Below are 26,844 nucleotides of genomic sequence, written 5' to 3' on the forward strand. Positions count from 1 at the left end.
TTTTTGTTGATCAGTCCTATTTTTATTCAAGTTTTTGAACATCTGTTACATTGCAGTGGAGATTCACCTATAAAAAGCTACAAGGCCTTTGCTTTTGTGTTATGTGTATATCTTGTTGTCTGTCTATTGTGTGTTCAAAATTCCTGTACACGATATCATAATTGACATAAATAATGAGTGCTCAAGAAATTAAAATTTAAAAAATGGATCCACATACCTTTAATTCACGGGATTCAAAAAGGTTCAATTGAAATTAGGTAAACAAATGAAAGATGTCTTTAAAATTACCTCACAAGTCTCCAGATGATCAAATTAATAAAATGTTATTTGATATTAATCAATTGTTTCTAGGACTTTTTTTTCAACAGAAAAGAGATGGCAGATACTGCTCAATATACTTATCTGATATCTTGGTTTTTACAGTAAACTATGTAAATTGAATTTGACATGTGTGGGATTACTCAAGTGTGTTTCTTGGAGACACCTGATTAATTTGCAGGGTTATATTAAATATGTTCATAACTTCCAGTTACACAAATCTTTAAAGCAGCAAATTCATCAAGCTGCTGTTCTCCAAACTAAACTTGTCTGTAATGGCAATTTTAAACTTATAAGAATAGCAAATTTTATTGGGACTTATTTATATCATTTAATGTTCTATAATAGGACCTGTTATCAATAAGGTATATAGTGTCTTTTTACACTGAGGTAAAAAATTTAAAATGTATTTTTGAAGAAAGATGAGATCTATTTAAAGGTTAATATTGTAAAACATAAAAACATTTTGCTGCTTTTCCACACAAAAGGAAAGTTGAACGTTCTCTCAGTCTTCCTTTAATTTATATTTTAGATATAATGTTATATTATGTTAACTAATGTTGATATAGACTCTGAAAGCAAAATATGCAAACTTTGTAAAATGATATTTAAGAAAGAGTTTGAAGTGTAGTAGTGGAGGATGGGACAGCAGTGATTGAGATCGGGGGTCTCTGGTGACCTCATGGCTGTGGCATGTCTGGTGCCTGGGAGTGTTTCTGTGCAGGGGCACAAGATGCCTGGCTGCTGGGCGGTGCCCTGCCTGGAGAGGCGCTGTGCAGGAGTCCTGTCAGCTTTGACGTTGATCTCAGGCACACAGCTCCTGGGTCGGAAGGATTTCTTTTGCTAGACAACCACAATGTTTCACCAGCTCCCTGCTCTGGTTCCTGCTGCCTTACAGTAACTTTGGACAGTGGACTTTCTTGAGAGCTACACAGAGTTCCTAACATTGCACTTTATAGCTGTGAAAAACTTACATAGATGTCCTAGTCTCTGTAACTTTCCTGAATACAAAGAATAATGCTTACATAGTCTTTGACCTGATAATAAGACATATATAAATAAATGTCTGGAGCCGGCAGGTCATGCGCCCTGCCTTGCCTCATGGTCACGCCCCCTGCCTCACCTCATGCTGAGCTAAGATGGCGCCTGCCGGATGCTGGTGGGGTGTGCCTCTACCTGTATACACACCTGTCAGACTATACCAGGTGCATCAGACTAGATTGCGTGGTGCTTCATGATTGGCCAACTACACTTCCTTATTCGAGTTCTGGCACGAGACTAGTCTTGCCTTCGCGCTTTCCTCTGATTGGTTTTTGTACTTTATATTAGCTGTGTTTATTCCCCTAATAAACGAGACTTGATCAGGCTTTTGTCTTGTCTCCATTTCCTGTGTCTCTTGTCTCTCCCAATCCCTGCTCCCCTCTCCAGGTTCCCGTTGAAGTCCTGCGGGTCGGGACAAATAAAGATTGCTGGTGTAACTCTTTAAATCTGCATCTCCATCAGAGAACAGAGCTCCATCTGATCCCAGCTTAATCTTCAAAGTGTGTGTTTATAAATCTTTATTTCCAATCCTCCTTTGCCCCTCACTGGACCTGAGAGTTTGGTCATGCTGGTCATGGCAAAAGAGGCAAAAATCAGCTTCAGAATTGGAACATTTACCTAAGATTTGTAAAGAGCCCTGCCTTATCTGAGATAAGCCTCCCACCCTGCTGCATGTCAGAATGACTCCAAAATAAGCCAGACTTCAGCTTATTTAAAGTTACATTCAAAAGATTGGTTTTTGTTGTAAAATTGCTGTGATCTCAAACAGGGGATACAATGAATATCTCAGCCAAAATTCAAGATAGCTATTACACAAACTAAATGCTTTACTGTTTTTGATTCCATTTCATATTTTCCTTGTAAACTCTATAACTGTTGCCTGATTAATGTTTTGCAGAAGTACTACTTCAAGAACAAACAACATAAATACATTTGAAATAGTAAGCTATCACCTTTAGGGCAGATAATATAGACACCAATTAAATAAAAGGTGGTAAATAATTGTAAAGTCATAAACATAAAAGTTAAAGCCCAGTACTCTTACTTTATAACTGGTGAGACTGACTTGCTGGATGTTTAAGATCAAACTTAGATATTGAGATTAAAACAAAGGGCCAGGAAAAACCAGTATTTAGCTCTTGCCCTCAGATTCAGCCTGAACCGAGGTAACAAGAGAACTTCTCTAAGGAGCTTTGCAACTCTGGACCACACGACCTCCCAATCAGGGAGATTGATGAGACCACTAGAGGATGAAAATCCAATCAGTGCACCTGCTGCAAAGTAGGGTCATTGGAAAAGGGAGACATTCCTGATACTTCCAAGGGAAGCCACCTCATCAAGGAGACCCTACCTAGTGAATGGCACTAAAGGAGCTAGAAGCTGCTCTCAAGTTCCCCACGAGTGACCCCTGTGGGAACCCCATTGATGCTTAACAGACAGGAACAGGTCAATTTAACCAGCTTGATCTTAAACAACTAGCAAAACAGTTAAAACCAAAACATAGCCATTCCTGGCATTTAAAAAAGAAACAATAGTTCAATGTAACTGAAGATGTACTCTTGTGTTAACCCCCTAGAATAAGACTGGAGGCTACAAAAGAGAGGTTCTTTAGCAGGAGTGCCTGATAACTGTCAAGAGGAACTGCCAGGGTCAGAAATTTTTAGTCAGTTTAAGGCCTACCGATCTTCCTAAGCTACACAGGTAGGCTTAATGTATGTTTGCTAGTATGATTATCTAGCCCTGTCACAGAAATACAGAGATCTACACAGGTCATACCAATAAAAGGATATTTTACAGAACTCAGATGACATTAAGTAGCTTAACTATATTTTCTGGGAACATCAATGACATTAAAAATTAAATGTTATGTTTACATTCCTGATAACTCTGACAATGTCAAAGTTCCCAAATAAAGGCCTTGTCCTCTCCAGCCTTTGTTAGGCCTTGTTATGGGAACAACTCAGTTCTTCCACCTCCTGGTGAGAGATTGACTTCTGTGATCCTCATGATATTCATTGACATGTTCCAGATGCTGCAACATTTATTCTGTATTCATCTCATTTCAGTACTCATGTCTTTTTGTTTCTCTTTCAGAAGCACCCACTCTCAGATGATTCACACGGGGCCATTTTCCTACCAGTGGTGGTTGGACTCTCCTGGCCTCCTCTCTCACAGCCTCCAGGTTGGGAGGACTTGGTCATGCAGTCACTGCCACCAAAAGCTAGAACGGCAACTCCAGAAGGCAGTAGAGGCATCTGCTGCTTCCCTGGCCTCCCTACAAAGACAGATAACATCTATTGCCTGAGTTTCCTTGCAGAACTGCCGGCACTGGATCTCCTGACAGTGGACAAAGGGAGAACATGTTTTGTTCCTAAAGAAGGATGTTGTTATCACATCAATGAAACTGGTCTGATGAAAAAATGTCAAAACTCTCAGACACCTGAGTGAAAGGCTGAAGCAACAACGGCCAAATGACCCTTGGTCAGGCTGGTTGACCTCCACTCTTGTCACCTGGTTGACCCCTATCCTTACTCCCATAGTAGTGATAGGATTCCTACTAATGATTGCTCTCTGTCTTCTCAGGTTCCTCCAGACCTGCATGAGTGAGGTCGCCAGAGTGACATGCAACCAAATGCTCTTGCACCCCTATAGCTGCCTCCCTACAGAACCCACATCCGAGCCTTCTCCCCACAATGCCCCCTATAAGCAGGAAGTAGCCAGATGGACTTCAGTGCCCTATATTATCAAAAATGCCAGAATGTTAGGGAGGTCCTGAGGCAGCTGGATGGGGGCGGGGCATCAGGCGCCAAAGAACAACCAATCAGACGCCAACAGATAAACCCTATGGCGTCTTGCAACCACCCATCAATCAACGGAGTCCCCAGCCAATCCCAGGGGACGCTAAACCCTCCAGCCTTCCCCCACCTATCTTGACTACAAAAGCCACCCCATCGGCCCTCCACCCCTGGCCCTCCACCCTGGCCTTCACCTGGAGGACTGGTGAACCTCACTGAGAGTCAACCCCAATGAGGCTTCGTTCAGCCGCTATTGGTCTGACTCCTTTTGGGCCGACTGCATCCGACCTTATGGTGGGTATAAGCAATCCCCCCCTTTACAGTGCTGTTTCAGCAGCAGCAAACATTAATTGAGCACCTGCTGTGTGCCAGATGCTCTGCTAGGCTGGGTGCTGGGGACAGCATGGAAAGTGAGTGCTGGTGTTCTGAGCTGGGAATGAGAAGAGGTCCCCAGGTGTTAGGCATACAGCAGGCACACCATAAGTACCAGCCTCCTGTGAGCTCTCAAGAGGTTGTACCTGCATCCTCAGCCTCTCTGGACCCTGGCTGCTCTGAGGGGCATGCTGTCCCCTTCTTGGCCTCCTACCCCCACAGTCTTCCTTTTGAGGAACACATCAGGATCAGCTGCCTCAGGCCTCTGCCCGCAGCCTGGGGGCCCACTGCAGCTGCCTACTCTTCTTTTTTCCTTCCTTCCTATACGAACGATTGAGTCTGGGATGCTGAGCTACATCCTCAGTCCTTTTTTGTTCTTTTCTTTTGAGATAGGGTCTCAGTAAATTGCCCAGGCTGGCCTCCACTTGTGATCCTTCTGCCTCAGCCTCCCAGGTAGCCGGAATTATAGTCCTGAGCCACCATGCCTAACTTTTCCAGTTTCTTCTTTTTTTTCATCAAAAAGGTGCTTCCTCTGCCTCTTCAGTTTGCTCTCAGGCTAAGGCACCCTGCCTTCCCCTGCATGGATGGTCCAGCCCCCTCATCCCACCAAATGGCACTGGGTTTAGGGTGGAACCCTGGGGCAGCTCCATGCTCCCTTTGAGCCAGGAGATTCCAGGTTCTGCCACCTACTAGCTGTGAAATCTCAGCTTCAGTTGACCTCAGTTTCTGTATGGAGAAAACAGGGCCCACCTATTTGGTGGTGCTGTTGTGAGCCTTAAAATTCCCTTAGCCAGGGCCGGCACCTAGTAGTGCTCAATGTAAAGGAATAAATTAATTTTAGCTATTCCGATTATTCTTCAAAGCGTCCTCTCCCCTCCCCCTGCACCGGCCCTAAGCCAGTCCCACATCCCATCCCCTGGCTTCAGAGACTGGTTGGGGGATGGTTGTATGATGCACTCAGTCACGAGTGTGAGGAGCTTTTGCAGGGAATGCTGAGATTCTTGCTCACTGAGGGGGATTTGAGGCTGAGTCCCTGTCCTGGAGCACGGGAGAGCACTTCCCTGAAAATTACTTCAACTGGTGGAGGAGGCCATCATTTGAGCCCAGAGCAAGCTGTTCCTGAAGCTCATCCCTAAAGTGTTCAGGCATCCGGGCAATATTTGTTAAGACCCTTCGGGGCCGCTTGGCTCTCCAGTTCTGGAGACAGTCCCCGCCTCCAGCGCAGAGCTGTGCCAGGTCCTTGCACTTGCTGGCCTCTGCCTGGCCTGCTAGCTCCCTGACACCTCCTGCCCCCCGCCCCCACACCTACTCAGGGCTCCACCTCTGAGAACGCTGCGCGCTGACTCTCTGCTCTGCACCGAGGCCCGCAGGCCTCTCCGGCTCTTTCCTGATGAATTCTCTTCCTTGGCATTTGCGACCACCTGGCAGACTCTGGGATATTTTGCTAACTCTGTCTTCCCGCTGCAATGCCAGCTTCTCCGAGGGGGAAGGGACCTAGAACAGGCGGGGCGTGGGCACAGAGTAGGTGCTGTGTCACGCACAGGGAGCCCAGGCGGGGCTGGGAGGGGTTTCAGGAGGAGCCAGCCCCTTGAGAATCCCCCAGCGAAAGGCCCAGCATGGGGCTGCCGCAACCCGCAGTTCCCTTCTGACTTAAACCTGTTCGGTTCACTTTTATTTGGGGGTACGGTGGGGACCTTCATCTTCACTTTTTCTTTTTTTTTTTACTGGGTACAGTGAACTTTATTGATGGTATGTGACAGTAGGGCTCCCTAAGCCCCTCCCCTTCTTCAGGGGGTCTGGGATGGAAATTGGGAGAAGGGGAGATTCTCAGTGTGTTGAGGGACTGAGTTAGGGGCAGGGATTCCCCAGCTGAGGCCTCTCTCTTCCTCTGTGTTCTTGCTGGGGCAGATGGTCCAGGGGCTCTTACTCCTTGGAGGCCATGTGAACCATAAGGTCCACCACCCTGTTGCTGTAGCCAAATTCATTGTCATACCAAGAAATGAGCTTGACAAAGTGGTCGTTGAGGGCAATGCCGGCCCCAGCATCAAAGGTGGAAGAGTGGGTATCACTGTTGAAGTCGCAGGAGACAACCTGGTCCTCTGTGTAGCCCAGGATGCCCTTGAAGGGCCCTCTGATGCCTGCTTCACCACCTTCTTGATGTCATCGTATTTGGCAGCTTTCTCCAGGCGACAGGTCAGATCCACAACTGACACATTGGGGGTGGGCACACGGAAAGCCATGCCAGTGAGCTTCCCATGCAGTTCAGGGATGACCTTGCCTACAGCCTTGGCAGCTCCAGTGGATGCAGGGATGATATTCTGGGCAGCCCCACGGCCATCACGCCACAGTTTCCCAGAGGGGCCATCCACAGTCTTCTGAGTAGCAGTGATGGCATGGACTGTAGTCATGAGTCCTTCCACAATGCCAGAGTTGTCATGGATGACCTTGGCCAGGGGAGCTAAGCAGTTGTGTTACAGGAGGCATTGCTGACGATCTTGAGAGAATTGTCATACTTCTCATGGTTCACGCCCATCACAAACATGGGGGCATCAGCAGAAGGGGCAGAGATGATGACCCTTTTGCACCGCCCTTCAAGTGAGCCCCAGCTTTCTCCATGGTGGTGAAGACACCAGTGGACTCCCACAACATATTCAGCACCAGCATCACCCCATTTGATGTTGGCGGGATCTCGCTCCTGGAAGATGGAGATGGGCTTTCCGTTGATGACAAGCTTCCCATTCTCAGCCTTGACTGTGCCATGGAATTTACCATGGGTAGAATCATACTGAACAGTAAAACCATGTAGTTGAGGTCAATGAAGGGGTCATTGATGGCAACAATATCCACTTTGCCAGAGTTGAAAGCAGCCCTGGTGACCAGGCGCCAATACGGCCAAATCCGTTCACCTCCGACCTTCACCATCGTGTCTCAGGGACGTGGCTGGCACTGCAGGAGTTGAGAAGATGCGGCTGTCTGTCGAACCGGGAGGAGCAGAGATTCATCTTCACTTTTTCAACCTCCAGAGTTGCTTGGTAGCATGCACTACTCAGCGATGCCTCTGAGGGCGCAAGAGAGGCTGGTGGCTGCACTTGGACAGCGGTCATCAGTCGGCTGGAGAAACTGGAAAAATCTGTTGGTGGTGATGGTGGTGCTGGTGCTGGTGGTGCTGGTGGTAATAATGGAGTAGAATTTGTTTTGGGGCCTATTTTAATTTTCATAACAGCCCCACAACATAGATACCATATCATCCCCATTTCCCAAACAAGGACACATAGGCACAGAGAGGTCTAGTAACTTACTCAAGGTCCCTCAGTGATAAGAGGCAGAATCAGAAAAGAAGGAAGAGATAAAAGTGCCATTTGTCCGACCACCTAGCAGAAGGCAGCTGAGCTTCACAGTGTGTGGGAGGTGACCCACGAGGGCCCGGGGGAGGGGGCTGACATCCTTCTGGGGCTCACTGAGCTCCCTTGTGATTCCCCTCCTCCACTCCTAGTTGCCCACAGATGTCTTCCTGCAGGAGCTGTGTGTCCCCTCCCCAGGGAGCTACATCTGGCCTGCTCAGCTTCAGACAACCAGACGCAAAGGCCCCACCCTTTTCCAGTTCGAGGACCGGAAGGCTTCCCGGAGGAAGCCACATTCAACCAGAGGACCTGACGGTGGCCTGACAGGAGTCGCCGCTGAAGAGAGCTCAGGCGGGGCAGGTGATCAAAGCGGAGGTGAAGCCCGCCCGCAGCTTCTCCCGAGGCTCTCTGCACGTGGAGTGAACATTCCCCGGACCCCAGAGGGCGAGACCCCACGACCATTCCGTCCCCTGTTTCTGTCCGTTCACTGTTTCCTCTGAATGATCAAAGGAGGCAGAGAGATGACTATTTTGCAGGGCCCCCCCTCAGTTATCTGCAGCCCCATCTCGGCAAGCTCTGAGCATCCTGCGGAGGCTTCTTCACAGTTTCGAGGTTGGCCTCTGGGACAGGAAGGGGGCTTGAGGCTGCTGGCCATGCCAGGGGTCCCAGGGGCCCCTTCTCTGTCACCTTCTTCTGTCCTGAACCTGGAGTCTGCAAGCCCCAGTCCACCCACGGGCCCCTGCCCCTTGGTGCCCAAGCAGCCTGCTCAGCTTCCGGCTCCCTGGGAGGCCCCCACCCAGGGTGTTTTGAACCAGCGTTTTCCTCCTGTGGGCATCAGTGTGTGGGTCACAGGAAGAGTCCTACCTGGGTGCCTGGCACCTGTTTATTTGCCTCCACTGACCTCTCCTTACTTCATCTGGAAAATGGGTCAACTGGGTCATCGGTCCTAAGTGCTCACAGAGCAGTAACCGGGCTGTCATTGTTATCGGCGTCTCTGTGTCTCTGGCCACGTGATTTCTGCTCTTTCAGTACACCAGACACCCTTCTCTCATGACCCCAGGAGAAACATACCCAACTGTGTGCACAGGACTTTCTGCACCCCAGGTGTCATGGTGTCAGTAGGAAGAGGCAAAGCTTCTTGCAGGCTTGCGGGCGGTGAGCCCCATGGAGTCATGCCAGGGGAAGGCACTGAGGCCGCTGGGTCACAGCGAGAGCCTGGAGGGGTCCCGGAAAGAAGGCTGGGGTGGAGGGCGGCCCCTCAGGCAGACTGGGGGACGAGTGTCCTCCCCCGCGGCAGCAGGACCAGGGAAGAAAGGGCCCCGGGGTCTCGACAGCCGGCCTAGAGTGCCTCTGGGGCCCCATGTGTGGCGGCTGCTGAGGACAATCTGCAGTGTCCAAGAGGAACTTGGAGCTGGGGCAGAGAGGCCCCGGAGGTCCTGGGGCACTGGAGGGCCCCATGCAAGGACCTGGGTATTCAGGAGTGGCCTCCTGGTCTGCTCCGAGGTGGCTTGGGGCCATCGGGGAGGGGGATGAGGAAGAGGCCGTGACAAGAGTGGCGGTGACAAGCCAGGTGCAGCCTGGTTGTTGTGCTCCGGGGGACACCCATGTTCCGGTCTTGACCGAGCGGGCTGACGCCCCTGGGGACGCTCCCTGGGCGGCCTTGGGGCTACTCTGGGTGCACACAGCGCTTCAGGCGACCACCGTCCTGGGCCCGGTCTCCCTGTGGGCAGCTCCCCTTCCAGTCCCTCCAGCCTCGGAGCCCTCCGAGGCGGGGATGGACTGTCACCTGTCCCCGTTCCTGGTGCACAATGGGAGCTCCTGAACCTTTAGGGGGTGGCCTGACTTAGTGGGGTCCTCCTCCTCCGGCACATGGAATGAATCAATCAGTCCGGGGGCAGGCCCGCGTCCATGCCCCCCTTGGGAGGGGAGCGGGGACATTGCAGTTTCCAAGGCGTCCTGGGGCTTCCCCTCCTCCCACGGCCCCCGCCCACCCCGCACACGCAGGTCCCCTCCTTCTCACCCTCAGGGAGGGTGCTGTGGGGGTCCTCCTACCAAGCCCTGCCTGCCGCAGGCCTCATGCCCTCTGAATCCCCCACCCACTCGGCTGGGGCAGACCCCGTGTGGCCCCGGAAATGCTCTCTGCCCTCCCAACCATGTGACCCGAGGTTTTCCTTGAACACAGCACTTGTGACTTTGACACCACTTCAAATGCAGCTTCTTTCCTGTCTTCACCACAGAGAAGTAGGTTGAGTGGCAGAGAAGTTGCTGGTGAGAGCCCCAGGGACGCCAGGCCTCCCCGCCCAGGCCCCGTTCCTGCTGGCCCTGTGTGTCCCTGGGGTGCCCAGGTGAGTGCCCATCCTGGAGCCGGCTGCTCACATCCTGCCTCTGGAGCCCCAGGCCCCAAGTGTGACAGCCAGCAGGATATGGCTCCCTCACACCCAGCGGGCGTCTGAGGAGGGCGGGAGCTGGTGGCCCTCAGGCTGAGGGCTGAGGGCAGAGTTGACTTCCTGGCTCTGATTCTCCATTCAGAGCCAGCTCTGTGTGGGTGTTGGGGGCCAGACACCCCGCAAGTGGCCCACCTGCCTCCACATCCACAGGCACGACCTCAGGTAAGAGACGCCTGGACGGGCAACCTTTGCTGGGGTGGCCGGTGTCTGCTGGGGAGGCAGCGTGCTAGCCGGGAGTCTGGAGGCCTCTGCTGCGGAGCAGGAGGGGACCCAGCCTGGGAGGAGGGCCCATGTCCAGCTGGAGAAGGAACCTTGAGGAAAGCAGCTCTCCCTTCAGATGGCTGGTGACACAGAGTCCAGGGGACACAGAGATGCCTGCTCGGTCTCTGGCCTGCCACCGGGCCCTGGCAGGGCTGCATTTTGGCTTCAGGATCAGCAAGGATTCCAGAGAGAGCAAGTGTGTGCTCTGGTCCGCGGGCCCCATGAATGTGGGGGCGGCTAGCAGTCTGTGAACTTGAGCCACAAATGCCCGCCTTCTGAGGAGGGGGCCCAGGGCAGGCTAGGGCTGCTCACCCGGACCTGGGAGGTGCTGGGCCCTGGTTGGGCTCTGCTCAGCCGCCTCAGGGCCTCCATTTGTATATCTGTCAAATGGGCACCTCGGAGCTGCAGGGCCTGGCTGTCACTGTGACCTCAGGCAAGACTTCAGGTCTGTCTACAAACCCGGCATGGGGTCCCTGTGGGTTAAGAGGGGGACATCGCCAGTGTGCCTGGCGCGTGGTAGGTGCTATCTGAGCGTCTCGCTGTGATCCGATTGTTAGTCCTGGCTCTGGGCAGCCTCAGGCTCTGGGCTCCAGAGTTTCCAGAGACTCCCAGGGGCTGCAGCAAGCAGACCAGTCCCTGCTGAGGCTCCTTGCGCGCGGACGGGGTGAAGCCTGGGCCTCTGTCTGGAGCCAGTCTGCCTCCCGCATCCCACAGGGACTGTGGGTGTTGTCTGGAGACATTTTTGGTCACATGGGGGGGGTGTCGTGGCATCTTGCGCACAGGGGCCAGGAAGGCCGCTGCCCCTGGAATGCGCAGGGCACCCCACGCTGCCCTCTGGCTTTCCTGCCGGCCACCAGCAGGTCTTAGCGCGGGATTTGGGGTCCTGCCCCAGTGCGGCGGGAGAAGGGCGTTGGTGCTGTCCTGAGCCGAGGGAAGAGCCCAGGCAGGCCCCGCCGGCGTGGCCCCTGTCCACTGTCCCGGAGTCAGAGACCCTCTAGCCCACGCTCAGTCCCCACCGCGACCCTGGGCCCCTTCAGGCTGCTCGAGACACTCAGGGCTCTCGGCCCATCAGAGCAGACTGGAAACCTTGTTAGGTACCCTTTACTGTGGGCTCTGCCCAGCACGGCCGTGTACTGGGGCCTACTGTGTGTCGGGGGGATACAGGCAGCAGAGAAATGCAGTCCGCACTCTCCCCCTCCCCCATGCTGGTTCCAGCAAGACGGCAACACCTGGTCACATTCCAGTGGTGAAGAAGCTGGGTCAGGGATGGCGGGAGGGGAGGTCACAAAGAGGAGGAAGTCAGAGAGGCCTCTTAGAAGAGGCCACACTCAGGCACAGGATGGAAGGAAGTGAGGATATTGGAAAAGAGCACCCAGGCTGAGGGCACAGGTGGTGCAAAGGCCTGAGGCTGGACTCCCTGATTAGTTCAAAGAACCTGAACCAGTAACACAGTCCACGCAGTCGGAGGGGGCAGGGAGGCAGGAAGGTGCCAGGCACATCACCCAAGGCCATGGAGTGAGGTGGGAGCCCAGGAGGGCTGGAGGATGTGCTGTCACATCCTCTGACCAAAGCCCTCCTGCTGAGTCCCTTGGGATGGAGTTTTATGTATATATATATTTGTACCAGGGACTGAACCCAGGGGCCTTAACCACTGAGCCACGTCCCCAAACCTTTTTATATTTTATTTGGAGACCAGGTCTTGCCCAGATCTTAAGGCCTTGCTAAGCTGCTGAGGTGGGCCTTAAACTCCTGATCCTCCTGCTTCAGCCTCCCAAGATTACAGGCATGAGCCCCTGCGCCTGGCTCCTCGGCTGCGTTCCCTGTTGTTTGAGTGCAGTCGTGTGTCCCTCCGGCCCCTCACAGTGGGCACCAAATCAGGGTGTTTGATGCTCAGCGGACGTCCCCTCAGAGGCCTGCATGTGGGAGGCGAAGCTGGAAAGGTCCACCTGGGCCCCCGGAGCCTCTTCTGTCCCCATGGCATTTGAAACGCTTGACCCCCGGGCCCCTTTCCTTGGCGGTGCTGGGGACTCTCTGGGACAGGGGTGATGTAACGCTGCTGTTACCTAAAGAGGACACTTGAGTGGGGGCACGTCAGGCAGATCCAAGGCTCACAGCATTTCTCCTCCGGCCTCCGGGCTTGGGCTGAGAACGGGCTGGTCTCCCCTGGCTGTTCCTGGGGTGACCTAGGAGCACCGTCAACTCTGCGACAGACAAACGAGGCTCTCGGGACCGTGAGCTCAAGAGGTGGTGGGAGAGGCCAGCCCAGGCACCTGGGGACTAGGTCTGGGGTGAACAGGCCAATGGTTGGCTGAGAGTCGGCGGCCTGACCCAGCCCTGCCTGTGCCCTCTGCAGAAGCCCCTGGGTCAGCCAGGCAGGACGGGGCCGGGAGCTCCTGAGGTTGGAGTGTCCCCTGGCCAGGCCAGGAGTCTGCAGGGACGCAGCTCAGGACAGGCCTGTCTGACCCCTGGGTCACCATCAGGCTGCAGGCTGGCCTGGCCTGGAGGGGGGCCGTGTGCCCACGTCCTGCCCCTGGACCTTCCGCCTGCTGCCTCTTCTGCCCTCCCCTGGTCTCCCCAGTGTCTCTGGCCACAGGGTCCCCAAGTTTTACTGATAAGGCCAGGTGGGTCCAGAGGGGCCCAGGGAGATGGCGTGGAGGTGTGCTCAGCTGGCCCCGGGGGGTATTGTTGCCATCGACGGTGACACAGGGCGAGTGCCTGCCCCTGGGACGGCCCAGCCTAGGGTCTGAGGTGGCCCCTCTCAGCCTGCGGCCCTGGACTGGCCCTGAGGACCAGCCTCCTGTCTCCCCTCTGCCCCCACCCGCTCTTGCTACCCAGGCTGCACCTGCAGCCCCCCTGAGGGCGGAACTTCTCAAACCGTGTTGCTGATTGATAGCTTCCGGCCACAGCTTCCTGCCCAGAGACCCGTGTCACCCCACCCCGTGTGCCTGGACAACCCCCCCACACCCCCGTGCCTCATCCCGTTCCCAGTACTCGATGGAAACAGCTGTAGGGGCTGCCAGGAAGGGCCTGCTGGATTGGGAGGATGGGGGACTGTACGGATAAAAATCCAGAGGTGAATTTGAAGGAAGGCGGGAGACAGCCAGTAGGACTGAGGTGGGGGGAGTTTGGATCCAGAGAGGTTGGCAGGAGGGAGACAGGGGGTCCCTGAGCACAGGCAGCCTTCGCATGCAGGCCTGGAGCTCAGCTTATGTGGAAACAGATTGTGGGGTTCAGCCCACCGCAAGCACCCTGTGAGTTAGATCTAGATCTCAGGTTGTATTAATAGAAACAGTTGGTAGAGATCAAAGGAGGTGATGCCAGCACAGACCGACCTCAGCCTGGAGATCTGAGTGGGGGTGGTGGCTTGGGTAGCCATAGACAGGATGGCCCAAGTAAGGGCTGAGGCTGGGGAAGGAGAGAGCAGAGAGGATCAGAATAGGAGGAGGCAAGCCAGGGGCTATGCTGAGGACCAGAGAGATCTGTGAGGCATCAGGGGCTGGGGCCACTGCTTCCGTCACTCAGGGGACCCAGCATCGAGGAGGGCATCATGTACTTGCCTGGCACTACCACCTGCTGGTGGTGGCATGAGGGCTGGGGACCAGCAGGGGATGCAGACTGCCAGGCTGATGAGAGTGGGGTGGGGGTCGGAGAAGCAGAGAGCCATAGCCAGCCCCTGACAACCTTACCTTCTGCCAGGAGAGGTGCACGCCTGTCATCCCAGCGGCTCCGAGGCTGAGGCAGGAGGATAGCAAGGTCGAGGTCAGCCTCAGCAACTTAGCAAGGCCCTGAGCAACTCAGCGAGGCCCTGTCTCAAAATAAAAAATAAGAAGGGCTGGGGGTGTGTCTCGCTGGTGAAGCGCCCCAGGTTCAATCCCAGTACCAGAAAATAAATAAGTAAATGGGCAAACGTCCTTCCCTACTTCCCTTATGATTTTGATTCTTTAGGGCAAGACATTTTCCCTCCCAGCTCCTCCTCTCTCAGATAAATGAGTCGAGGTACTTCACATACAGTAAGAGTCATATGCCATCTTAGTGAAGGGTGAGATTTGACAGAGGCATGCAGCTGGGAAATGGCCACCTCCATCAGGTGTTCCCAAGTCCCTGGGGCTGCTCAGTGGTCAACCCCTGCCGCACGGAACCCCGGACGTTCTCCATCCCCGCAGTTTTGAACAGAACCTCAGTTGGAGCCCTGAGTCGGGCTTCTGTCACTCGGAGTGACGCCTTCGAGATGCCTCCGGGTTACTGTGAGTGTTAGCATCTCACCGATTCCCGTTCCAGTGTCTTCCTCTCGGCCTGAGTGCCCGTCCCTGCCGTCCCTGCCCATCCCCCGGGGCAGATGTGGCTTTCCCCATCTGCAAACATGCTTTTTTTTTTTTTTTTGGTTTGCTACCAGGACCAGGAATTGATCCCAGAGGCACTTACTACTGAGCCACATCCCCACTTCTTTTTAATATTTATTTAGAGACAGGGTCTCACTAAGTTGCTGAGGTCACTAAGTTGCTGAGTCTGGCCTTGAATTCGTAATCCTCCTGTCTGAGCCTCCCAAACCACCGGGATTACAGGTGTGTCTCCATCCTGGCACTCAACAATATTACATATTTTTGGGGTACTGGGTGTCAAAGCCAGGCACCTGCCGGATAAGCACCTCACACTAAGTGATACCCACAACCCAACCATACTTATTAAATAAGGTGCCTTGAAACAGAAAGACATGTACAAGGTTAGAGCTGGATCACTTGACAAGAACGTGAGCAGACTTGTAGGAACCTAAATCGGTATTTCACTTAGGATGGTGGGTTCAGTACTTGTTAATCCTGGGGTGATTCTGCAGAACTGTGAATGAGAACCCCTGGACCTCCTATCCATGGGCCCCTCCCTCAGCATCTGTCAGTCAGGATTAGTTTTTGGATACCTTTCAAAATAAATTACTGTTGTCAGTACACATCACACCAAACATTCTGCGTGCAGAACATCAACCAGCCCTCGATACAGTATGGTTCTTTCTTCTTGAGGGGTGCATACAACAAACTGCAAAAGCTGGGCGCGGGGCACATGCCAGGAATCCCAGTGGCTCGGGAGGTGGAGGCAGGAGGATGCAAGCTCAAAGCCAGCCTCAGCAACTTACTAACCTAAGCAGCTCAGTGAGACCCTATCTCTAAATTATATATGTATATATAAAGGGCTGGGATGTGGCTCAGTGGTTAAGCACCTCTGGGTTCAATTCCTGGTACCAAAAAAAGAAAGTCTAAAGTGTACACTGAGTTTTGATTAATTCGGACATGTGTACAGGGACTTCTCTCAAGACACTATCGTCATCGTGGTCCCCAGCTTCGGGTAGACAATTTTAGATCATCTGCCTTACCAGCTTATCTATCCACCCTTCCCCGAATCCCACACATTTTGCTAAGTGGCTGTATTCAGGTTCATTCTGGAGTCAAACACTGATCCTCGGCTCAGGGATATCAGATGAGTTTACCCTTTGTAAGAACTTGTTAAGGAAGGGAGAGGGGCAAGGCAAGGGGGCTTTCCAAGAGGGAGCTTCAGTGGACGAGAGGGAAAGGCCCGCGCGGCAAGGGTCCTTTGATGAACAAAGCTTGTTCCAGCCTCAGGGCCTTCCACATGCGGTTCCTGCTGCCTGAAGTGCCCCCCGCCCAGGCTTTTGAAAAGCTGGTTCCTCCTCATCCTTCTACTCCTGCCTCCTCAGAGAAGGTGACCATCCTAGCCATAGTGACCTCTTTATCTCCATATCTCGCTGTCCATTTCCTTTATAATCCTGACTTTCATCTGTAGTGCATATTTTTGTTCTAGTCTGCCTGCCAATGCCCGACCACCTGGTATCATCCGGAGGGCAGAGGGACCCAAGTCTGCCTCAACAAAAAACCCAATTAGTACGGGAACCTGTGTGAACCTCCTTCTGTAAAATGTGCCATGGAGAAGAGCAGAGATTCGTGCCTTGTCTCTGCCAGATGGACGTGAAGGAGGGGAGGGAAAGAGCTGGCCACAGTTCTGGGTTCCCTCTCCCAAATGTTCCAGCAAGTCCCTTTGTTCTGGGTGGTGGGGTCTTGAGGGCTGAGCACATTCCTGATGTGCCGCCCAGAGGAGTTCTCTCCATCCCCTGCTCCTGCCAGCCAGTGGCCAAAGGCTCACTTGATTGTTCTAATTAAAGTCAGATTGGCTCCAAAGACAGGATGAGCAGCTAGAATTCCAGGAAGCATTTCATCTTTGAAAAATCTACAAAGGAAACAAAAGAAAAGAATAGCCAACTATGTCATCGTCAGAGCTGGCAAATGTGTGGTCTTTCCTGGGCCCAGGCGTCTGAACGCGCCTCAGCCTTGGGTTGGAGGGCAGGGAAGGAAGAGTGTATCCAAATCCTTATTCCTGGAACCTGCTAAGAGTCTCTAAAAGTGACATCCAGGAATCTGCACATTTTTACATATTCCCCCACTGACTCTTCTGTAGGGACCAAATATCAGACCCTGACATTTGGAGCCGTTGACTTAGGACAATATCTGAGGATTGATACTCAATTCTAGATATGCTATCATGTCATCTGAAAATAGAAATAATTTTACTTCTTTCCAAATTTTTATACTTCTAATTGATTTCTGTGTCATGTTTAATTGCATCGGTAGTATTTTTTTTTAAATTTTTTAAATTTATTTTTATTGTAAACAAATGGGATACATATTGTTTCTGTTGTACATGGAGTAACAGCATACATTTGCATATTCATAAACTTACATAGAGTAATGATTTGATTCATTCCATTATTTTTTCCTCCCCCCCACCCCTCCCACCTCCTTTTCCCTTTATACAGTCCCTCCTTCCTCCATTCTTGTCCCCCTCCCACCCCCCATTAAGTGTCATCATCCGCTTATCAGTGAGATCATTCCTCTTTTGGATTTTTGAGATTGGCTTATCTCACTTAACATGATATTCTCCAATTTCATCCATTTGCCTGCAAATGCCATAATTTTATTATCTTTATAGCTGAGTAAATTCCATTGTATATATATACCACAGTTTCTTTATCCATTCATCAATTGAAGGGCATCTAGGTTGGTTCCATAGTCTGGCTATTTTGAATTGAGCCGCTATGAACATTGATGTGGCTGTATCTCTATTGTGTGCTGATTTTAAGTCCTTTGGGTATAGGCCGAGGAGTGGGATAGCTGGGTCAAATGGTAGGTCCATTCCAAGTTTTCTAAGGAATCTTCACACTGCTTTCCAGAGTGGCTGCACTAATTTGCAGTCCCACCAGCAATGTATGAGTGTACCTTTTTCCCCACATCCTCTCCAACACCTATTGTTACTTGTCTTCTTGATAATCGCCATTCTAATTGGGGTGAGATGGAATCTTAGTGTAGTTTTGATTTGCATTTCTCTTATAACTAAAGATGTTGAACATTTTTTCATATATCTGTTGATTGCTTGTACATCTTCTTCTGTGAAGTGTCTGTTCATTTCCTTAGCCCATTTGTTGATTGGGTTATTTGCATTCTTAGTGTAGAGTTTTTTGAGTTCTTTATATTCTGGAAATTAGGCTCTATCTGAAGTATGAGAGGCAAAGATATTCTCCCACTCTGTAGGCTCTCTCTTCGAATTGCTGATAGTTTCCTTTGCTGAGAGAAAGCTATTAGTTTGAATCTATCCCAGTTATTGATTCTTGCTTTTATTTCTTGTGCTATGGGAGTCCTGTTAAGGAAATCTGATCCTAAGCCAACAAGGTGAGATTTGGACCTACTTTTTCTTCTATAAGATGCAGGGTCTCTGGTCTGATTTCAAGGTCCTTGATCCATTCTGAGTTGAGTTTTGTGCAGGGTGAGAGATAGGGATTTAGTTTCATTCTGTTGCATATGGATTTCCAGTTTTGCCAGCACCATTTGTTGAAGAGGCTATCTTTTCTTCATTGCATATTTTTGGCACCTTTGTCTAGTATTAGAAAATTGTATTTATTTGGGTTTGTGTCCGTGTCCTCTATTCTGTACCATTAATCTACCTGTCTATTTTGGTGCCAATACCATGCTGTTTTTGTTACTATTGCTTTGTAGTATAGTTGAAGTTCTGGTATTGCGATACCCCCTGTTTCATTCTTCCTGCTAAGGATTGCTTTAGCTATTCTGGGTTTCTTATTCTTCCATATGAATTTCATGATCGCTTGCTCTATTTCTGTGAGGTACATCATTGGGATTTTAATTGGAATTGCATTGAATCTGTATAGCACTTTTGGTAGTATGGCCATTTGACAATATTAATTCTGCCTATCCAAGAACATGGGAGATCTTTCCATCTTCTAAGGTCTTCCTTAATTTCTTTCTTCAGTGTTTTGTAGTTTTCATTGTAGAGATCTTTTACCTCTCTAGTTAGATTGATACCCAAGTATTTTATTTTTTTGAGGCTATTGCAAATGGAGTTGTTTTCCTCATTTCCCTTTCAGCTGTATTATCGCTTGCGTATAAAAATGCTGTAGATTTATGTGTTGATTTTATAGCCTGCTATTTTGCTGAATTCATTGATGAGGTCTAGAAGTTTTCTGGAGGAGGTTTTGGATCCTCTAAATATAGAATCATGTCATCTGCAAATAGTGACAGCTTAAGTTCCTCTTTTCCTATTTGTATCCCTTTAATTTCTTTAGTCTGCCTAATTGCTCCGGCTAGAGTTTCGAGGATAATGTTGAATAGAAGTGGTGAAAGAGGACATCCCTGTCTTGTTCCCGTTTTTAAAGGGAATGGTTTCAGTTTTTCTCCATTAAGAATGATGTTGGCCATGGGCTTAGCATAAATAGCCTTTACAATGTTCAGGTATGTTCCTACTATCCCTATTTTTTCTAGTGTTTTGAGCATGAAGGATTGTTGTATATTGCCAAATGCTTTTTCTGCATCAATTGAAATAACCATATGATTCTTATCCTTAAGTCTATGACATGATGGATTACGTTGATTGATTTACGGATGTTAAACCATCCTTGCATTCCAGGAATGAACCCCACTTGATCGTGGTGCACAATTTTCTTAATATGTTTTTGGATACGGTTTGCCAATATTTTGTTAAGGATCTTAGCATCTATATTCATCAAGGATATTGGTCTAAAATTTTTCTTCCCTTGATGTGTCTTTTCCTGGTTTGGGTATGAGGGTGATATTAGCTTCATAGAATGAGTTGGGTAGGGTACCCTCCTTTCTATTTCCTGGAAAACTTTGAGAAGTATTGGAATGAGTTCTTCTTTGAAGGTCTTGTAGAACTCGGCTGAGAATCCGTCTGGTCCTGGGCTTTTCTTGGATGGTAGATTTTTAATGGCTTCTTCCTTTCATTGCTTGATATTGATTTGTTTAAATCGTGTATGTCCTCCTGGTTCAGTGTGGGAGGAGCATATGTCTCTAGAAATTTGTCAATGTCTTCGGTACTTTCTATTTTGTTGGAATACAGATTTTCAAAGTAGCTTCTCATTATGTTCTGTATCTCAGTGTGGGTTGTGATATTTTCCTTTTGCATCATGTATTTTAGTAATTTGAGTCTTCTCTCTCCTTCTCTTTGTTAGTGTGGCTAAGGGTTTATCTATTTTGTTTACTTTCTCAAAGAACCAACTTTTTGTTATGTCAATTTTTGAACAGTTTCTTTTGTTTCAATTTCATTGATTTCAGCTCTGATTTTAATTATTTCCTGTCTTCTACTACTTTTGCTGTTATTCTGTTCTTCTTTTTCTAGGGCTTTGAGCTGTAATGTTAGGTCATTTAATTGTTGACTTTTCATTCTTTTCTGGAATGCGCTCCATGCAATGAATTTTCCTCTTAATGCTGCTTTCATAGTGTCCCAGAGATTTTGATATGTTGTATCATCATTGTCATTGACCTCTAAGAATTTTTTAATCTCCTCCCTGATGTTTTTTGTTATCCATGTTTCATTCAATAGCATATTATTTAGTCTCCAAGTGTTGGAGTAATTTCCTTTTTTACTTTGTCATTGATTTCTACTCTCAGTCCATTATGATCTGATAGAACACAAGGCAGTATCTCTATTTTTTTGCATTTCCTAAGGGCTGCTTTGTGGCATAACATATGGTCTATTTTCAAGAAGGTTCCACGTTGCTGCTGAGAAGAAAGTGTATCCACTCGTTGATGGAGGGATATTCTACATATGTCTATTAAGTCTTGGTTATTGATTGTGTTATTGAGTTCTATGGTTCTTTGGTTGGATATCGTTTGGAAGATCTATCTAGTGGGTGACAGCGGTGCGTTAAAGTCGCCCAGAATTATTGTGTTGTGGTCTATGTGATTCTTGAAATTGAGAAGGATTTGTTTGATGTACAGTGATGCACCATTGTTTGGGGCATAAATATTTACTATTGTTATGTCTTCCTGATTATGGTTCCTTTAAGCAGTATGAAATGTCCTTCTTTATCCCTTCTGACTTAACTTTGGCTTGAAGTCCACTTTATCTGATATAAGGATGGAAACCCCCCGCTTTTTTACTGGGTCCATGTGCATGGTAGGTTTTTTCCCATCCTTTCACCTTTAGTCTGTGGATGTCTTTTTCTATGAGTCTCTTGCAGGCAGCATATTGTTGGGTCTTTCTTTTTATCCATTCTGCCAGTCTATGTCTTTTGATTGAGGAGTTTAGGCCATTAACGTTCAGGGTTTATTATTGAGAAATGATTTGTTATTCCCAGTCATTTGGCTCATTTTTGGTTTTTAAGTTGGCTTGGTTTCTCCTTGAGTGGTTTTTCTCTAAAGTAGTTCCTCCCTTTGCTGACCTACATTGTTGTTTTTCATTTCCTCCTCATGGAATATTTTTGAGAACATTCTGTAGTGCAGGCTTTCTATTTGTAAATTCTTTTAACTTTGTTATCAATGGAAGGATTTTATTTCATCTTCAAATCTGAAGGTTAGTTTTGCTGGGTATAGGATTCTTGGTTGGCAACCATTCTTTCAGAGCTTGAAATATGTTGGTCCAGGCCTTTCTAGCTTTTAGAGTCTGGGTTGAGAAGTCTGCTGCTATCCGTTATTGGTCTCCCCCTATATGTAATCTGATGCTTTTTCTCATGGCCTTCAAAATCCTATCTTTCTTTTGAATGTTAGGCATTATTCATTATAATGTGCCTTGGTGTGGGTCTGTTGTGAGATTCTGTGCATTTGGTGTTCTGTAAGCCTCTTGTATTGATTTTCCATTTCATTCTTCAGTTTGGGAAATTTTCTGATATTATTTCATTGAATAGGTTGTTCATTCCTTTGGTTGTATCTCTGTGCCTTCCTCAATCCCAATAATTCTGAATTTGGTCTTTCATGAGTCCCATAGTTCTTGGAGATTCTCTTCATGAGTCTTACCAATCTTCTCTGTTTGGGCGACTTTATTTTCAAGATTAAATATTTTGTCTTCATTGTCTGAGGTTTGTCTTCCAAGTGGTCTAGTCTGTTGGTGATGCTTTCCATTGGTTTTTTATTTGGTTTATTGTCTCCTTCATTTCAGGATTTCCGTTTGGTTTTTTTGAGAATCTTTTTGAAATGATCTTTTGCTTTCCTGCAGTGCTCTTTGAGCTATTGTATTATCATCATTGCGCTTTGCTCTCTTATCTCCTCCTTTGCTTCGGGAATCATCTTAATCATGTATAATCTGAAGTCCTTTTCTGACATTTCTTCTAACATACTGTCATTGATTCTATTACTATAGAATCTAGATTTGTTGGATCATTTTCTTCCCTTGTTTTTCATGTTGTCATGTATCTTCCCCTTAGCGCTGCAGATCTGGGTATTGCAGATTTCCCCCTATAGGCTTAGAGTGGCCCTATAGGTGTCCAAAACCCTTTCTTTAAGGGGAGATCAATATTAGCAGTACCCAAATCAGACAGTATGCAATCCTAGACCAAATAGCTCCTATGGGACAATAACATCATGTACCATAAGGAGAAAGTGACTCTGAGGGAAACAGGTAACAGAAGAAAAAGAAAGCAAGAAACGTAAAGAAATAAAAACTTAAATATTTTTTTAAAAAGGAGAAAAAAGAAAATCTAGCTGTATAACAGTCATATACTAATGAAACCTCCTAATGTATGAGAGGTACCTGACAATGGGCTTCAAGCCTCCAGCAGGCATCGCAAGATGGGATTTGCCCCACCCGAAGATCGGAGCTACGGCTTCCAGGATTATCCAAGATGGCTGCTCTGGCTTCCAAATGTGTTGGCAAATGGGGAGCTGCAGCTCAGGGGTGGACGTGGTCAGCTGGAGGTCCTGGAGACAGGATGCAGTTGGTCCAGCAGTGGCCCTGGAGGTTGGGTGTGTTTGGTGTGGTTGTGGGATCCAGGAGGCTGGTGCAATCAGTTGGTCTGGGTTCCCGGTGATAGGCACAGTCAGTTGGTCTGGGGGTCCTGGCGGCAGGGAGCAGTCAGTTGATGTGAGGGCCCCAGAGGCAGGGAGTGATCGGTCGGGCTGAGGGATCCTGGAGACGGGACTCAGTCAGTCCGGCCAGGGGTCCTACAGGGCCTGGTGGTTGTCTCAAAATGGCGGCAGCCACGTGTAATCAAACCTGCAGGTATTGTAACAGTGAACTTCCAGGCAACAGCAGGCAGCTAGTTCTCCACTGGCAGGTCTACGGTCAATCTGCTGGCAGCCGTCGGACGATCAGGAGGTGAACCTCGAGCGTTGGGTGATGGATAGGGGCAAGGTAGGCGATGGACAGGCGAGAGGCAGGCAAATGGCGGATGACAAACGCCTGACAGTGAGCAATCTGCTCTCAAAAAAGGCGTCGATATGTTGGCAGATTGCAGGTGATCACAGCAGACAAATGGGTAAAGAGCAGGGGATTGATAAGCAGCAAAAACTGCCTCACTGAGAAACAGATATCCTCTGCTTGAATCTAGCATTGTGGAGCAACAAGGAACGCAGCCTCCCTCTAGACCACCATCTTGGATCTCCGCATCGGAGTATTTCCAGGACAATCTTGAGTAATGTAGAGATAGTAGTCATATCCTGTACTGTGTGTCTCTTACAGGAAATGTTTCTTGATCAGGAGAATGGTTAAAAGACTGATATGAGAAAGATTATCTGTCCATCCATCCGTCCATCCACACAGATAATAAATTCATACTGTGAATGTACCTTTCAATTTCTATTTGCTCAACATTTTTAAAACCAGGAATGGATATTGAATTTTGTCAAAGGTTCTTTTAGTGTCTGTGGAACTAATCATGATTTTCTCCCCTTAAGTCCATTAATATTGTGTGTGATATTAATGGATTTCCTAATGTTGAGCCAACCTTGCATTCCTGGAATAAATCCCACTTGATCATAGTGATGTTTGGTGACACCGAACGTTACTGATCAGGAGTTGTGGGTCAAGTTCCAGCTTTGCCTGCTTCAGCATATCTGTGCCATCACTCAGATGGGTGTGGGGGCCTGGATGGTGGGTCTCCTCTAATCACCCAGGAACAGTAGGCTACTGGTCTTTGTGTGGCTATATGGAATAAGGCATGATTCACAACTTTTAAGTATCATGTAAATGATGTATTTCTCCATTGCATTTTTAAAAATTTTTTTATTGTGATTGAAATACTTAGGATAAAATTTATCATCTTAACCATATATAAGTGTACATTCTAGTGTTATTAAATGCATTCATAGTGTATGCCACCATCACCACCATCAATCCCATGACCTCTTTCATCTTATAAAACTGAAACTCTGTATTGATTAAAAAAATAACTCCCCCTTCCCTCTTCCCTCTGTCCTTCGACAACCAGCACTTCATTTGATGCCTGCATGATCTTGTCTACTTTAAGTATCTCATAAGTGGAATAATATACTATTAGTCTTTTTGTGACTGTCTTATTTTACCTACCGTAATGTCCTTGATGTCTATTAATATCGTAGCATATGTCAGAAAAATCTTTTCCTTTTTAAGGCTGAATAATATTTCATTTTATGTATATGCTCTGTATTGCTTATCTAGTCATTGGTTGATGGTCACTTTGCTTGCTTCCATATTTCAGCTCTTGTGAATAATGTCAAAGAAATATGTCAATTAGAAAGCTTCTCTTGGGACTATAATGTTAGGTTGAATCATTTGAACTTACTATTTTTGTGGGTCAAAAATAGTCAAATATCTATAATTTCATGTGGCACAATCTAATATCTTGGAAACCATCCTGATTTGTGTACAGGTCACATTCCATGTCCAGGCTTCCTGTAGAGTGTAAATCCCTCAGAAAGGGAGGACACTTCTTTTATTAACAATTCTTATAGAATGCCTGAGCTAGCAGGGTTCAAAGCCTTGTGTTCATATGAACAGATATGATTGTTTCCTTTACTCAGCTGCGTTCCTCAGAATTCCATTTCTAGTGTAGTTTGAAAATACGTAGCGCCTTGCTCCCTGACCTTTCTAACAAGTGGAGCTGCCTATGAGTGTGGGCTAGACTTTGTGCCTTGCTTCTTAGGAGTAGAACATGGCAGAAGCAATGGTGTGCTACTTCATAGATTAGGTCATAAAAGACATTGTGGTTCCCCGCCTTGCGGTCTCTTGGATCACTTGCTCTGGTGGAAGTCAGCTGCCATGCTGGGAGGACGCTCAAGCAGTCTGAGGAGAGAGACTCTTGTGAGGAGCAAAGTCCTCTTGCCTCCAGCCGGTGAGGAGGCAAGGCCTGTGCTAACTGCTGTATGATCAAGCCATCTTAGAAGTAGATTTTCCTGCTGGTCAGCCTTCAAATGACTGCAGTCGTAGCCCACAAGACAGGGTTGTCTGGGTGGTTCTGGCTCAGAGTCTTTCCTGAGTTGTGGAAGAGATTCTAAAGATTCACTCTCTCCCTCAAGGACTAGCTCCTGGTCTTTCCAATGTGGTCCATAGGTACTATGCCGAAGCCAGAAAGCTAAATCAGGTGTTCTTGTCCTCCAGAGCTCCCAGCTAATATAGCCAAATAATAAATAATGACTAGATATAAATAAGTTAAAATTGAAAGTATTTAAAAAGTGATTTGGTTGTATCTGCATAGAATTTTGGGAGAATAAAAGCCAGGCAGGTCTCCTTGATAATTCTTTTTTTTCTGTTGGGGATTAAAGCCAGGGCCTCACACATGTTAGTCAAGCTGTACCTCTGAGCTACGTACCCAGCCCTTTTAATTTTTTAAAATTTTAAGTCAGAGGTCTCTAAGTTGACGAGACTGACCTTGAACTTGTGATCCTCCTGCCTCAGCCTCCCAAGTCACAAGGTGTACCACCACACCCAGCTAAATCTATTTTTTATATCACCCTGTGAGGGAGCAAGGAAAGCACAACCTCTTGTGGACCGACTCCATGTTACCCCGAGTGTTCTGTCTGTGGCTCTTTGCTTGACTCTGATTTGACAAGTTGGCCTTTCCAAAGCCAGGTAATCATGAATCATGTTAAATCGGGAGTTTCCTCTTTTCTAAGCCAAGTTGAATAAGGAACAAATTCCTGTCTTTCCCCAGGACAAATCAGAATTTGGAGGAATCTAACTATCTAAGAATTTGGAGGCTGTTGTCACACACACACATAGTAGTCTTAGTCACTCAGTGAAAATTCTTCATTCCTTGGAGACCCAGGCCGAGGAGGATCTAAACCCACCCACAACTGCTGCTTCCTCCCTCTCAGAGTCTCCCACCTGGGCTGGCGTAGGATCTTCGTAGGATCTGAGTCGTTGCTTCTCAGCCTCTTCCATTCCTTTTTTGGTAGGTCTGCTTCTAAATGCTGGAGTCCAAACAGATTTCCCCAGGGCTCCTGCCGTGGGTTCTGGTGTGTTCTGTGGAGCTTCTCAGAAGCCCTCTCAGCCTCGCCCCGGCCACTCCTGCATCTGGCAAAGCCAGCTCTCCTGGCCTCCCAATTGTCCAAGCTCATGTCACTCCTGGGTCTCACACAGCTGAGTCAGAGGCGGCCGGTGGCAGAGCTGGGGTGCACATACTTCTCACTTTCAGCCTCTCTTGCTGCTCGACCATTCTGTGGTCCCTCTACCAAAAATATCTCAGTGGGCTTCACTTTCCTATTTTCTCCTTGCAATTTGAAAAACATTTTGTATGGTACTTTGTGGTTTAACTATTTTTCACAACCTATGCTCTCTGTGAGGCAGGTCTTATTATTTCTAGTCTATGTGCATGGAGATGGAGACAGGCTGAGGGACTGGCTGGAAGGTCGTCATGAGGGTCCTGCTGCCCCCAGCAGCAGAGGTGCCTCTCAGGATAAGTGAGGTGTGTGTGTCTCAGGCCCCCCTCCAGACCTGCTGAGTCGGAAACTCAAGTCAAGCCCTCCCAGTGATTCTGATGCACCATCCTCC

The 26,844-nt window shown here is 48.5% G+C and overlaps 1 protein-coding gene and 1 pseudogene across 2 annotated transcripts in view; one reads left to right on the forward strand and one right to left on the reverse strand.

Annotated features, from left to right (window-relative positions):
- The window catches only part of LOC306644429 (uncharacterized protein C2orf92), a 68,538-nt gene that overhangs the window by 36,789 nt on the left and 4,905 nt on the right, over positions 1–26,844 (forward strand). The gene's annotated exons all lie outside the window — the stretch shown is intronic.
- On the reverse strand, positions 6,245–7,469 carry LOC306643967 (glyceraldehyde-3-phosphate dehydrogenase-like; annotated as a pseudogene). The gene has a single exon. The product of its transcript is annotated as a glyceraldehyde-3-phosphate dehydrogenase-like (transcript).

Source organism: Sciurus vulgaris (genome assembly GCF_902686455.1).
Source record: "Sciurus vulgaris genome assembly, chromosome: 14".
NCBI classification, from domain to species: domain Eukaryota; kingdom Metazoa; phylum Chordata; class Mammalia; order Rodentia; family Sciuridae; genus Sciurus; species Sciurus vulgaris.